General features: G+C 47.9%; 1 protein-coding gene across 1 annotated transcript in view; it reads right to left on the bottom strand.

Annotated features, from left to right (window-relative positions):
• The window catches only part of PXDC1 (PX domain containing 1), an 82,385-nt gene that overhangs the window by 32,332 nt on the left and 34,429 nt on the right, over positions 1-15,624 (bottom strand). The window lies entirely within an intron of this gene.

The raw sequence follows: 15,624 nt of genomic DNA, 5'->3' as shown, positions 1-15,624 counted from the left end.
CCAACAGATTCCGTAGCGCTTTACAATATTTTGAGAGGGGGGGGGAATGTAACAATAAATAAGACAATTACAAGAAAACTTACAGGAATAATAGGTTGAAGAGGACCCTGCTCAAATGAGCTTACAGTCTATAGGAGGTGGGGTATTAGAAACATTAGGATAGGAAATATCAAGTAGGAGTGAAGCAGAGCTGGAGGAGAGAGCAAAGCACTATCCCATAGGAGAGCAAGAGACAGGTATGTAAGGGAGAGATTACTCTGGGAGGCCATACGCTTTCCTGAAGAGATGGGATTTAAGGCCCTTCTTAAATGATTGAAGACTAGGGGAGAGTCTGATGGCAGTAGGCAAGTTATTCCATAGGAGAGGAGCCGCCCGTGAGAGGTCCTGCAAGCGTGAGTTGGCCGTACGGGTGCGAGCAGCGGTCAGGAGGTGGTCGCGGGCAGAGCGGAGGGTACGAGGAGGGGCATACCTCTGGATCAGTGAAGAGATATAAGAGGGGCTGGAATTGTTCAGTGCTTTAAATGTATGGGTTAGCACTTTGAATTGACTCCTATAGGATACAGGGAGCCAATGTAAGGACTGGCAGAGGGGCGAGGTGTGAGAGGACTGACTGGATAGGAAAATCAGTCTAGCTGCAGCATTCATTACGGACTGTAGCGGGGCAGTACGGCTTTTGGGGAGACCAATCAGGAGAGGGTTACAGTAATCCATGCGGGAAATTACTAGAGCATGGACAAGCTCCTTGGTAGCATCTTGCGTAAGAAAGGGGCGGATGCGGGCTATGTTTTTGAGTTGGAACCTACAGGACTTGGCAACAAACTGGATGTGAGACTCAAAGGTGAGACCAGAGTCAAGTATGACGCCAAGACAGCGCGCTTGTAGGGATGGACTCATGTGGATATCACTGACTTGAAGGGAGAGTGAGAGAGGAGGATCAGTATTAGGAGGAGGAAAGACAAGGAGTTCAGTTTTAGAGAGGTTAAGTTTGAGAAAGCGTGACGACATCCAGTCAGAGATGGAAGAGAGGCAAGCAGTGACACGTTGCAGGACGGCCGGGGAGAGGTCCGGTGAGGAGAGGTATATCTGAGTGTTTAATTTTTCTATTTTTATTTTATTTTTCACTTTTATTTATTACTCATCTGTTGTTAATTTTTTATATATCGTTGGGTTTGGTCTGTTTAAATTTTATAAATTGAACAGATTAGGCTTAATGTTAATTTATATATATTTCATTATTTCTATTCAGATACTCTATTACACTTTATTATTTTTATCTTCTCCCCCAAAGGTTTTTTACACCAATTATGGGTTCCACAATGGTTCTTTACATTAGTATCAGCTTTGTAATTTCATTGTCTATTGTTCCTGGTATAATATGATATGCTGCTATTCTATCTAATACATATGTTTCTTTCATTATGGACTTGTGGGTTTAAATGCCCAAGTATAATGGGACTTTCCCTTTGTCCTAACTCCGAACTGATTAACGGAACGAAACTGAGGCTTGGACAGCATTTCCGGAACGCATGACGCAACCGGAAGTAGTCCGAACCCGGAAGTAAGCGGCGGAGTCGGCTGTTTCGCGCCAAACCGGACGGATTTAAAAGGAAGGTCCCTGGACTTGTTTTCATGCCTGCATTTGGAGGACTTCATATCTGATGCCCCTGAGGAAGTTCATTCTATGAACGAAACGCGTAGGGCTTTTCCTTTAGTGCTAGAGTTTTTTAATTTTTATTATATTGTTGATTTTATTTATGCACCTGGTTTTTCTGCTCCTTTGGATTTCTCCACTGGGATGTACCATTTCATCTGAAACCTTGATGTGCCTATTTGACACTGCAATTCTGTAAGTGCGTTTGTGAATAAATTGTGTCTTTTTTTACTTGGATACTCTGCACTATATTTTTTATTTCTTCCCTCTTATGCATGATTCTGATGGTCTACAAGTCCTGAACTCGTCAGAGCAGTATATTTGATGTGCCTTCAATCAAACTGTCTTTTGTGAGTGCAATCATTTAAACCACAATTTTATTATTTTGCAACAGTATTGCGCTATGTCCTTCTCTATTATTTCTGTATTGTAGATTGCCATTTCTTTGGTACTTTGTTGATATCTGAGTGTCATCAGCGTACAGGTGGTAGTTGAATCCAAAAGAGGCAATAAGTTTTCCAAGAGAGGCAGTATAAAGAGAAAATAGAAGGGGACCAAGGACAGAGCCTTGGGGAACTCCAACCGAGACAGGGCGAGGGGAGGAGGTATCCTTGGAAAAGGAGACACTAAATGAGCGTTGGGAGAGATAGGAGGAAAACCAAGAGAGGACAGAGTCACAGAGACCGAGTGATTGAAGAGTTTGAAGGAGGAGAGCATGATCAACTGTGTCAAAGGCAGCAGAGAGGTCAAGGAGAATTAATATGGAGTAGTGACCTTTGGATTTAGCGGAGATTAGGTCATTAGTCACTTTGATAAGAGCGGTCTCAGTAGAGTGGAGAGGGCGGAAGCCAGACTGAAGAGGGTCAAGGAGAGAGTTGGAATTAAGGAAGTGAGACACACGGGTAAAGACAAGTCTTTCCAAAAGCTTTGATGAGTAAGGGAGCAGGGATATGGGACGATAGTTAGAGGGGGAGGACGGGTCAAGAGATGGTTTTTTCAGGATAGGTATTACAGTGGCATGTTTAAGGTCAGCAGGAACAGTGCCAGAAGAGAGAGAGCAGTTAAAGATGTGTGTTAGGATAGGCACAAGACAAGGGGAGAGAGATCTGATGAGGTGAGATGGGACAGGATCAAGTGGGCAAGTGGTGGGGCGAGAGGAATGGAGAAGTGCAGCCACCTCTTGTTCAGTAGCTGGGGAGAAAGTCTGAAGGGTAGGGAAAGCATGATTTATGTGTGGTTGAGAAAGAGAACGGCAAGGAGGGGAGAATTGTTTCCTTAGCTGTTCAATCTTGTCAGTAAAGTAATATGCAAAGCTATCAGCTGTAAGGTTAGTTTGGGGGGTGGCCACAGCAGGGCGGAGAAGGGAATTAAAAGTGCCAAAGAGACGTCTGGGATTGCGGGAGCATGAACTAATGAGAGAGGAAAAGTAGGACTATTTGGCGAGGGCAAGGGCTGCGCTGTACGAAAGCAACATGAATCTATAATGAAGATAGTCTGCCTGGGTGCGGGACTTCCTCCAGGAGCGTTCAGCACAGCGGGAGCAACTCTGCAGATAGCGTGTTGATTTATTATGCCAAGGTTGGGGTCGTGTTCTCCTCGTGGTGCATGTTTGGAGTGGGGCTGCAGTGTTCAAGGCAGATGTGAGGGTAGTGTTATATGTGGAGATGGCCAGTGAGGGACAGGAGAGGGAAGGGATGGATAGCAGTTGTGAATCAATGTCAGCCGACGTACAACTCAAGGAATGGGAATTGCTCTGCGCAATGCTTATAAAACCCTGATATCACAGTTTTCTTAATAACAATTAACGGATGGCCTTGATGTAATATAACGTGTACTTTATAAGTGATCTTGTAGAAGCAGAGTCTTCATTTGCCTCTTATCCTTGTTACATGTGTAATAGTTTGTCTTATATATGATCATATCCCCACATTTAAATTATAAAGCACTGCAGAAAATGTCTATCCTTTATAAAGGCCAATAATATTTGAAATCTAGGATCCTTCAACACGGTCAGGAGACATATTTCTATAGGAATATATAAGAATACTTGCTATGAGAATTCTTTGTTTCCACCCCTCCCCCCCAATATTTTTATTAAAGTATTATGTACCGAACCGGTTGGGCAAAGCATCACAGGGACATTAGGAATGATGGGGGACCACCTGGCAAAAACTCAACCCTTTTGTCATTATTTTGTGCCACTTTCACCCAGTCATTATAAGTGATGCCAATTAAATTAGAATATGCTGCAGGAAATAGTGGGGGTAATCTTTATTAAAGTATGAGGTTCCCCACATGTTGGGCAAACCACCTCAGAGACATCGGGAATGATGGGGGACCACTTGGTGGAGGCCATGGTGGAGGTTATGGTGCAGGTTCTACTCTGATCCAATCTTTGAATAGATTTTCTGTCTGTAACTTTCTGTCACCTACTGCGACTAACTTGGCCAGTTTTTGAAAAATGGCGAACAATGTCCACTATGAAGTCGAGGTTCTTCTAAAGCTATGAATCTTGTTCCACTAGATTGCCACCTAAGAGCATAAATCAACCTCTTCTGATTACATTTAAGACAAGCATTATGCAGAGCCAATTCCACTTTAAAGCACATTTACTTAACCTAGAATACATGTGCTTTATATTATATTTATATCTTACTGCTGACATCAGAAGAACATGTTCCTGCAGCCTTGGGAGTTAATGAGCAGCATAATACAGTTAAATATTGCTATTATTAATTTAAAATGTTCTCCTCTTTGTTTGATTTCTTTTTCATTAGATTTAATAATTAAGATAGGGGTATTAATACAAGACAATTCAACAGAATTAGCCTTAAAGGAGAACACTGTCTGTGTTTTAGAAAGATAATACCTTGATAGGGATCTCTCCGCTTTTTATGTTAAAACCAAACCAAACATACAAGTGTGTCTATATTGTAATGATGGAAAAAAATATGGCAAATTTACCATATAATGTCAGAAAACATGTTTCATTTAATATCAACTACATGATAGTCTAGAGATCATACCCAAATGTTATAAAATGTCTTTTCATTGACCAAGATTATTCACTAAAGATTGGGTTGTGGTGACCTCTATCAACTGGCAAAATTCAATTGAAACGTAGTCTAGATGCCCTAACAGACTTAAAAAAAAATTGACTTGGCTACATTCCAACCCTTTGACATGACAAATCATGGTATAACTCCTATATAATGTCACCTTATTTCAGCTCTTTTAGTACTCCTAATGTCATATATTAATTATTGAAAATTCCTGTAACAATCGCAAACATTTTGTATTTTTTTGTTAGAGAGTTCCTTAATACTTGTAACTACTAGGCCCCTTCTTGTAATACACAAGAACGCCATTGAACTCACCTGTAAACAAGCGCTGGGCAATCTATTCTTTGGAGCATCTCCACCTATCCTCAGATCATCCTAACAGATTGTCTATGGTCCAATCCAATGCTTTTCATAGAGAAGCATAAGGGACTTTGTAGAATATTGCATATTCTATGTTTCTATTGATTATATATGGATGTGTGGATTGACATAAGTAACAGATGGTATAAGTCACAAGTCTTTCTTTGTCTGAGAAGTCTGGAATGTGGATTGAGTTCTACTCTGACATCAGTATAGGCACATCTATATAGTAACTGAGCAAAGGGACACGAGGTCCTTCGGTCTCTCTCTCTCAATGTAACTCTCCCTTCAGAAGTCCAGCAATAACCATCTGCTGTTGAACATCCATGTTAATGTAACATCCTGTGTTGTTTTCTTATATATCAGTAACTAAGAATAAACCGTAAGAAACCGTAAGTCAGATTGTGTATTAGCACTTTTCATTAATATAGATGTATATTAATGTGGCAAGCCTTTGGCCCAAGACTATATATATATACACAAAAGACGTATATATCAATCCACTGGAGAAATCACAGAAAGACAAAGAAGAAACTGAGAAGATTTACAGACTTATGGTGCATGCACAGCAATTGCCGTGTGCCGCCAATCAAATACTTCTCATTGAGAAACATTCACAATGTTCAACAATGTTAAATGTGCAGACTTTTAATAATTGAAAATCTTCATGAGGAAATGCGTCTAGTGGCTGTCAATCTCACAACTTGCAGTGTGTTTATGAGCAAATGTAAACATTGTCATCTCTGAAACAGCAATGCTGTAGACAAAAAATAAAGCCTAGGTAACAAAATTACTTCATTAAGATGAAGTGGTTTTGGTGCCTAGAGGATTCTTTCAAACTTTTAATATCACATACCAGGTAGAGCCACATTATGAAACATTTCCCAAGCTATGACATGTGTTCCATCTTTTTCACAATATGAACACTCTTTTGGTGCAATAACAGTAGGATAAATAAGGGTATTGCACCTGCCAAATATGGGGGGGAAAAAATGATAATTTACAAACAACATTTAAGAATATATGCAACAAGAACAATTCAGAACCATTAAAGAAAGGCAAATGTTAATTAACTGAAATATTTCTCCATCTACAGGCTCAATAATAACTGGAAAAAAAACAGATAAGAAAGCAATGAAGGGAATGGGCTACATTAAGTTCCATGATGTAGCTGAATCATTTCCAGATCTCAATAGTGTGTAATAATAAATCAATGTGGCGCTGCCTTCTTTTTATTTGTAAACTTTTAGAATAATAATAAAAAAAAAATTAAGCTAGCTTGTCTAAATTCTGTTTAAAATTGAATATATAGCTGACCTGTAGGTGGTGCAATTATACAACCAATATCCAAATTGTGTGTACTACAGTGGTGCATAATCGAAATATTTGAACTTTCACACAAATCACATTGCATTTGCAAATATACTGATTCATTAGTTTCCTGTTACAATATTTTAAAAGCATGGTACATTCACATAGAACACAATTTAAGGTGCTCAAAATTCCCAGATTTTACTAGTAACATGACGTAAAGTCATGATTTTATTAAAGACACGGAGGCGAGTATTATGCATAACTCTTTCTTTATTTCCTCAGCAGCAAAGATAGAGGAATATAAATATTGTCAAAAATGAAAGAAAAAACTGTATAGGCATAACGGGTAGCCAATCACATGGTAGAGGAAGTGGCTATATAAGTCCTGTGTCTCCCACAATCCCCCTCTTTCTTGCGAAAACCGAAGACCAGGTAAGAAGAACGATGTCCTACTTGATCAGCACAGGAAACAGGAACAATGCGACAACATCAAGCTAAAAAAAGACAGATAAATATGGTAATTTCCAGACTCAAAACTGTAGACTTACCAAACAGCATCATAAGGAGTCACAAACAATAAACTGGATTCTGAAATACAAAAGATAAATAATTAGTAAACATAATAAGACGTACCAAACCATCCAATCATATAAATAAACATATATAATCAATACATACCTAATTGAACAGTAAAAACCCGTAGAGTCTCAAGCATCTCGTATCCCCATTCCACACCGGGAGGGCGGGAGGGAATAATACTCGCCTCCGTGTCTTTAATAAAATCATGACTTTACGTCATGTTACTAGTAAAATCTGGGAATTTTATTAAAGACACGGAGGCTCATATTATGCAAGTTCAAAGCTGTGCAACTACTCGAGATGCGATGTGTTCAATAGGTCTGAAATAGAAGTCTCTAAAAGTCGATTCTCTGGACCAATCTGCCGCCCGCATGATATCCTCCAGACGACACCCGACTGAGGAGGCTTTAGAAGCCATCGCTCCTCGTACAGAATGGGGCGTAAACACAGAGGTGTCTATACCCGCAGAGGATAATAGTTCACGTATCCAACGTGCCAGGGTAGGTGTAGAAACCGGTCGATGAGGCGACTTGAAAGATATGAACAAATCGTGTAGATCGGCAGAGCGAAGGGAACTCGTGACATCCAGATAAACTCTGAGGCAATCCACTGGACAGAGCGCCGGACAGCCAGGGAACCTGGGATACGAAAAAGACTTGGATGCAGATTTAGTCCTCCTGGATATATCAAAAGTAACACCTTCTGGGGTGAATGCAATGGCGTCCCAATCCATGGCCCTGACGTCAGAGACCCTCTTGCAAGAGATCAAACAGAGTAACATCACCAACTTGGATGACAGTCGTTTCAAAGTCAGCTCCTGATTAGGGTACCATGAGGAGAGGAACTGCAACATCATGTTAACGTCCCAAAAGGCAGAGAAGCGAGGCCGAGGAGGACGAGCAAGGCGGATACCCTTGAGAAGACGACATACAAAAGGATGCCTGCCGACAGGGGAACCATCCAAACCCCTGTGTCCGGCCGAGATAGCCGAGCGGGAGAGGTTAATCGTGCGGTACGCCTTGCCTGAGTCAAACAGGGACGTGAGGAATTCCAGGATCAAAGGCAAAGGGGCAGATACGGGATCCACTGCCCGTTCCATGCACCAACCAGACCACGATCTCCATGAAGTTCGATAGGCAGTTCGTGTGCCTGGGGCCCAGGCATTATCGAGGAGTAGGAGAGTTGTCTGCGGAACGTCTGGGACAATCCAAGGTCCCCTGAAAGGAACCACGCTATCAGGGGTAGCTGGTGTTGTAATACTAGCCCGTGTGGGTTCCCATCCGGGTCTAGAAGGAGGTCCTGGAAGATTGGAATCAACCGAGGATAATCGATCGACAACTCCATCAAGCGGGGAAACCATGGTCGAGATCTCCAAAGCGGGGTGATTAGCGCTACACGACAGTCGTGGCGAACCAGTTTCGAGATCTTGCGTGCTATCATGTTGAATGGAGGGAATGCGTATAGCAGACCCCGCGGCCATTCTTGAAGGAAGGCATCGGTCGCCACCGCTGCCGGATCCGGCCTCCAGCTGAAGAACTTCGGCAGTTGAGTGTTCAGTCGAGATGCGAACAGATCCATCTGGAACTTTCCCCACAACATGTCCAGGCTCTGGAACACCGAAGTGCGTAGACGCCAATCTCCAGAGTCTCTTAAGTGTCTGGAATTCCAATCCGCTCCCGAATTGTCTAGCCCCGGAATGTGTTCCGCTGTTACCGAAACGTTGTTGAAGAGGCAGAATTGCCAACATCTTGGACTTCGTACCCCCCAGGTGGTTTATGTAGCGGACCGCTGATACGTTGTCCATCTTGAGGAGAACGCAGCAATTCGCCCGTCCTGGGGTAAGGCTGCGGATCGCGAAAGCCCCAGCCAGGAGTTCCAGGCAGTTGATGTGCAACGATTTCTCCACGTCGGACCATCTGCCTCCTGTGGAAGCGTCGCCACAACGAGCACCCCAGCCGTGCAAGCTGGCATCTGATTCGATCACCACGTCCGGGATGGAGCCGAAGATGGCTCTCCCATTCCACGCCTCCATGTGTGCTAACCACCACACCAGCTCGTCTCTGGACTCTGCGTCCAAGCGTATCCGAGACTCGTAGGAGTGACCTGACCGAAGGTGTGACCCTTTGAGTCGCTGGAGGGCCCGGTAGTGTAGTGGGCCCGGGAAGATCGCCTGAATAGAGGCCGCGAGAAGGCCAATTATTCTCGCCAGCTGTCTGATGGACAGGTCTGCGACACGCAGAGCTCTTCGAATCTCCTTCTGAATGGCCTTCACCTTGGAACTCGGTAGAAACAGGAACTGTTGGACGGAGTCCACTCTGAACCCCAGGAACTCTATGGACTGGGCGGGATCCAGGACCGATTTGTCCCAGTTGATCAGAAAACCCAACTTCTGTAGCAGGGCGGTAGTCCATTCCAGGTGTAGAAGGAGATCCTCCTTCGATTGGGACAAAATCAAAATGTCGTCCAGGTAAACAATGAGGCGAACCCCTCGGGTACGGAGGAACGCCACCACAGGCTTCAGAAGCTTGGTGAAGCACCAGGGGGCCGAAGAGAGACCGAAAGGCAGGCAGGTGAAACGCCAACGCCGCCCGTGCCATGTGAAATGGAGATAATCTCTGAATTCTAGAGCAATGGGGACCGTAAAGTAAGCGTCCTTCAGGTCTAGTTTGGCTAGCCAGTCCGACTGGCGCAGAAGGTCCCTGAGGCAGTGTATACCTTCCATCTGGAAGTGCTGGTAACGCAGGAAGGCGTTGAGGGGACGAAGATTTATTACAGGGCGAACTCCGCCTCCTTTCTTGGGCACCAGGAACAGATTGCTCGTAAAGCCCTTGGCGGCGAACGGCAGTTCCTCTATAGCGCCCTAGGAGAGCATCTCTCCGACCTCCGCGGAGATCATCTCGTCTTGTTCCCGTGGAAGGGACAGTTCTCTGGGGGAATAAAACTGGACAGGCACTGAAACAAAATCTAGGCGATACCCCTTTACACACTGCAGAACCCAAGCATCCGAGGTGAGCTTCACCCACTCTCGGTAAAATAAGGCCAGCCTCCCTGCTACCTGAACGGGAGGGAAAGAAAGGGTACTCACCGTAAGGACGTCTGCTGGTGGTACCACTGCGGGGGTATCTGGAGCCCCAAGCTCGACCCCTGGCTGGGAAGAAGGGAGGGGTTCTTTGGTCTTGGAATCCCCGGGAGGGAAAAAAGGAACCTCTGGTGGCGCGGAATGCGCCTCGGAAACCCCGGCCGGGTGGACGGTTCCTGCTACGCCCGGCCCCTCCGAAAACCTTAGGCGCGAACACGCATTTCTTTTTTTTTTTTTTTTTTTTTTTAATTCTTTATTTTATTTGTGCATGGTTAGACAGTGAGTATGCAGAGCCACGACAGCTGCTGCAGACAGTTTCATAGTATCACATAACGTGGCAGATTAAACAGCACAGTTTTTCTTTTTTCATCATGAAGTTAACAAGCTATTAGACAATTATGGTTTGTGATAGACATGCTAGGCTAAGTGTGTGCATAGTAGAGTCGTACTCATTTGGTTTTACATTATATTAGGTGTCTATGCTTTACTTGTGAAGGAAGATGATTATAACTAGGGCAACATTGCAAGTATACTTCGCTTGGTGGATTACATGAGCTAGGCTTTGTGTAGACAAGCATAGAGAAACTTAAATATTACTTGCAGTGTGTCTACACCTAATATGCTGCATGGCTTTCTCTGTTAACAGTGCTAGTGGAGCCTCTGGGGCAAGCCCAAATTTGCATACATAGGTTATGTGTGAGATACCACCAGGGAAACAGACAGGCTAGCTAAACATGGAGATATACGTATATGAAAACCAATTCAGTCTAGCTGTCAACACCCAAACACTTTTGCTTATTAATGTGGAGTTACGTGGTATCTGTCCTTGAATGTGTAAGTGATCTAAATAGTATAACATAACAAGGAGACAACAGGTCACCAGAAGTTAGAGACTGAGAGTCCATGCTGGCGTGCAGCAGTCATCCCCCGTGTTAGGGTGGATTATTTTGACTTGTGTCCTCCGCGTAGTCCGAAGTCAGCCAACTCCCGATCTGCCGAGCCGCAGTGGTTACAGGTAAGCCGGGTGGTGGGTTCTGTGCCCATATGCTCTGTCCTTTGGTGCCCCTGCGGTGGTTGTTGTTTGCGCCGGCGTCCGCCGACTGCTGTAAGCTTGCAGGCGTCTGTGTGAGGTCCAGCGGACAATATATGTAGAAGGCCGGAGGGTCAGGAGCCATCCCCACGATCCGCAGCACAGTCCCCAGGGGATTCCCACAGACAGTTCATGCTGATCTGATTCCATCATATTGCTTGGTGAGAGGGTTTAGTGTGTTTAGTCCCTAGCTGCTACCCATTCCTCCATGTGAGATAGCTGGCGCGCAGGAGTGTCTGTCTGAGCGGCAGTGTTGCGTGGTGAGGGGTCGGGAAGCATACACCGGCTGTTCAGCGCCGCTAAATCCGGGATTCCCGCACAGTTAAAAGATCGGTAAGCTTAGGAGCATTTGTGTCGGGGAACCCCTCTGCCTCACCTCCCCGATGTTTTCGGTCTGCTGAGCCTTGATGATTCCTGGCTTTGCCGCCATTTCGGTCTTGCCCGCCATTTTGGTAACGGAGGGTCTTCTTTGCTCCAGACGCTTGCAGGAACAGTCTCCTGGGACCGGGATGACCCCCACCGGTCCAAAGGGGGGGGATACGGGGCCCCTACTACGTGGCAGCAGAGTTCCGGGAGGAAACCGCAGAGCAGGATAGCGAGGTGGCGGCCGTCCACCTCACTCACCGCCCGGGTAGGCCCCAGTTGTGGCGGTGCCGACGTGCCTTTTCCGAGGTCCAGTCGCTTGTGATCTGTTTGGCCTCAGCACCAGCCCCTCTTTGCCCGCAGGACCGTTTCTTCCAAACTGCAGGTAAGTATTTTTAATGAATTACAAGCTTTAAGATCGTTTTTCTGCAGGAGCTCGCCTCGTGTGCGACCTCTCAGCATGGCGGTCGGGCCCCGCCCCCGCGAACACGCATTTCATGCTCGCCTGCGCCTTGTCAATTGCCGTGAAGGTCTTGACATACGAGCCCATGTCTTTCACGAAGGAGGTACCAAACAGTAAACCCTCTTCTGTCGGGTCAGGTTCCGCCACAGTCATAGTGGCCAGCTTAGGGTCTAGTTTTAATAGTATCGCCTTGCGCCTTTCCGCAGACATCGCCGTATTGGCGTTCCCCAGCAAGCATATGGCCCGTTGGACCCAACCTATGGCCACGTCTACGTCCAAAACTGAATCCCCAGCTTTAGCAGCATCTAGAAGCTCATAGAGCTTCGAGAGGGGTCCCAGTGTATCCAGGATCTTGTCCTGGCATCCCTTCAGGGAATTGTCAAGACCCTTTTTGGGCTTCCAGCCCGACTTACCCAGGAACTGGGCAATCTGTGGGTCAATATCTGGGGTTTTGCCCGCAGCGCCCGGGAGAGAAGGGCGTGGGCATTCGGCCCGTAGCTTATTGCGGCCTTCTCTGGAAAGGGGTGTGCGGATACGTTTGGCCACATATTGGGCAATATGATCCGGGGGAACCCATTCAGCGGACCGGGGGTGACGCAGGTCGTCTGGGTCGAACAGGGGATTACCCTGAGGATCAAGGATCGTTTTGTCATCCCCAGAGGGGCCTAATACTGGACCCCGGGCCTTGGCGGAGGATTCTGATGGGTTAACGCCCGTAATGGGCAAATCCTCTCCAGATACCTCATCATCATCAAAGGAGTCATACTCCATATAGTCGGATTCCTCCTCCACACTCCGGTCGGTATCCGACCCATCATCAAGGGCTCTAGCCCGTTTCCATAATCTAGCCTTTTTAGCCCGGCCAGGGGCTCTTTTGCGCGTGGGGTGCGCGCCATCTGTGACCGCCTCAAGCGTGTCAGTCATGGCAGGTAGAACCTGCATCGAGGAGTGGGAGCCGACATGTTTGGACTTGGCCTTTGCCTTACGGGCTCCAGGCACAGTCTGAGCAGGGGAGGGGGACCCCACACCCGTAGGGGCGGGGGAGGCCAGAGCAGGCAAAACTAGGGAGTGCATGGATTGCGAAAAGGAGGTAGTAACAGCCCCCATGGCCGAGGCAATAGCCTTCTGAATGGAGGAGGCCATAGTGGCTTCCAGCATGGCCTGAAACTCTTGGGAGGCCATAGCACCCTCAGCACTGTCTGAGTGAAAATCCCCAGGGGGACCTGTAGGCCCATCCTCCCTATCCTGCATGATGTAAATCTGTAGTGGGCAGCTAAAGAAAATAAACCGCTAAATGACACTAAGGTGAATAAAGGATAGCAAAGGGTTGAGTAACCCACAGAAAGCGATACACACAGACCGTCTAGCGTTCCCAGGGGACCCGGCAAAGCAAAGGTGACCGCACGGCAGCACAGGGGAAGGATCGAGGTCCGCCCAAGATGGCCGCCGCACGTGAGGGAAGGCGCACGCGACCGGGCACTCGGCGGGGGAAGGGGCTCGTGCACCCGACCCGCCGAGCCCGCCCGCGAGCGGGGAAGAATGCGTGCGCAGCCGCGGCCGAAAATAGAGCGGTCGCGGCAAGGCACAGAGCCGGGAACCGTGCGGAAGCACGAGGAGGGAAGGGCAGGCTACAGGACTCCCCGGGAGGGAGAAGAGCACTAAGGGGTCCCAGGGGGAACGCTAGCGGTAACAGGTAAAAAAACGTACAAGTTATAAACAGTACACAACGAAAAATCAATACAAGTAAACGATTATCAAAACTTAGTCAGAGAGAAGCAAAAGCACTTATCTGTCTGAGGAAGCAGCAAAGAAAGAGGGGGATTGTGGGAGACACAGGACTTATATAGCCACTTCCTCTACCATGTGATTGGCTACCCGTTATGCCTATACAGTTTTTTCTTTCATTTTTGACAATATTTATATTCCTCTATCTTTGCTGCTGAGGAAATAAAGAAAGAGTTATGCATAATATGAGCCTCCGTGTCTTTAATAAAATTAGACATTCTTTTGAACAGTATCTCTGTAATTGTGTGTGTGTGTGTGCAGTGGCGTACTAAGGGGGGGCGGTAGGGGCGGTCCGCCCCGGGTGCCACTCAGCAGGGGGGTGCCAGGCTCTGTACCTCCTGCTCTCCCGCAGCTCCGGCAGACCGGCGCTCAGTGAGTGAGTCAGAGCACAAGGAGGGGATTCCCAGCCTGTGTTCTGACTCACACACTGAGCTGCAGGGAGGCTATTTCAGAGTGTACCAGCAGGGGGCGCAGAGCCAGGTTGCTCCCCCGCGGTCACTCTGTACAGATCCCCTGCACCTGCCTGGGAAGGAGCTGCTGCCCATGCACCCTCCTAAATGCCAAATGGTAAGTAACTTTTATACCCCCCCACTGCCATTATAACCCCCCCTCCCTGCCCTGTACCCCCCTGCCATTATAACCCCCCCTCCCTGCCTGCCCTGTACCCCCTGCCATTATAACCCCCTCCCTGCCCTGTACCCCCTGCCATTATAGCCCCCCCCTCCCTGCCCTGTACCCCCTGCCATTATAAACCCCCTCCCTGCCCTGTACCACCCTGCCATTATAACCCCCTCTCCCTGCCCTGTACCCCCTGCCATTATAACCCCCTGCCATTATAACCCCCCCCCCCTCCCTGCCCTGTACCCCCTGCCATTATAACCCCCCTCCCTGCCCTGTACCCCCTGCCATTATAGCCCCCCCTCCCTGCCCTGTACCCCCTGCCATTATAGCCCCCCCTCCCTGCCCTGTACCCCCTGCCATTATAAACCCCCTCCCTGCCCTGTACCACCCTGCCATTATAACCCCCCTCCCTGTCCTGTACCCCCTGCCATTATAACCCCCCCTCCCTGCCCTGTACCCCCTGCCATTATAACCCCCCCTCCCTGCCCTGTACCCCCTGCCATTATAACCCCCCCTCCCTGCCCTGTACCCCCTGCCATTATAACCCCCCCCCAGCCTGCCCTGTACCCCCCTGCCATTATAACCCCCCAGCCTGCCCTGTACCCCCCTGCCATTATAACCCCCCTTCCTGCCCTGTACCCCCTGTCATTATAACCCCCCTCCCTGCACCCCCCTGCCATTATAACCCCCCTCCCTGCCCTGTACCCCCCTGCCCTGTACCCCCTGCCATTATAACCCCCCTGCCCTGTACCACCCTGCCATTATAACCCTCCCTCCCTGCCCGGCACCCCCTGCCATTATAACCCCCCTCCCTGCCCTGCCCTTGTAACCCCCCCCTCCCTGCCCTGTACCCCCTGCCATTGTAACCCCCCTCCCTGCCCTGTACCCCCTGCCATTATAACCCCCCCGTCCTGTACCCCACCCCCCACTGCCATTATAACCCCCCCTCCCTGCCCTATACCCCCCGCCATTATACTCCCACTCCTTTACCACACACCCCCTGCCCTATACTCCCACCTCACTGCCATTATAACCCTCCTGCCATTATACTCCCACCCCTCCTGCCCTAAACCCCACCTCACTGCCATTATAACCCCAGAGCAGCCACCAAATGGTGAAACAGACCCTGCTGATCCTGCACCCTCCTAAATGGTAAGGTACTACTATACCCCCCTGCCATTATAACCCCACCCCCCTGCCCTATATCCCCCACCCTCCGTGCCATTATACCCTCACCCTTCCTGCCCTATTCCCCCA

The sequence above is a fragment of the Pelobates fuscus genome, chromosome 4 (assembly GCF_036172605.1).
Source record: "Pelobates fuscus isolate aPelFus1 chromosome 4, aPelFus1.pri, whole genome shotgun sequence".
NCBI lineage: Eukaryota > Metazoa > Chordata > Amphibia > Anura > Pelobatidae > Pelobates > Pelobates fuscus.
Note: the sequence above shows the minus strand (reverse complement) of the source record. Positions and strands in the feature narration are given on the sequence as shown.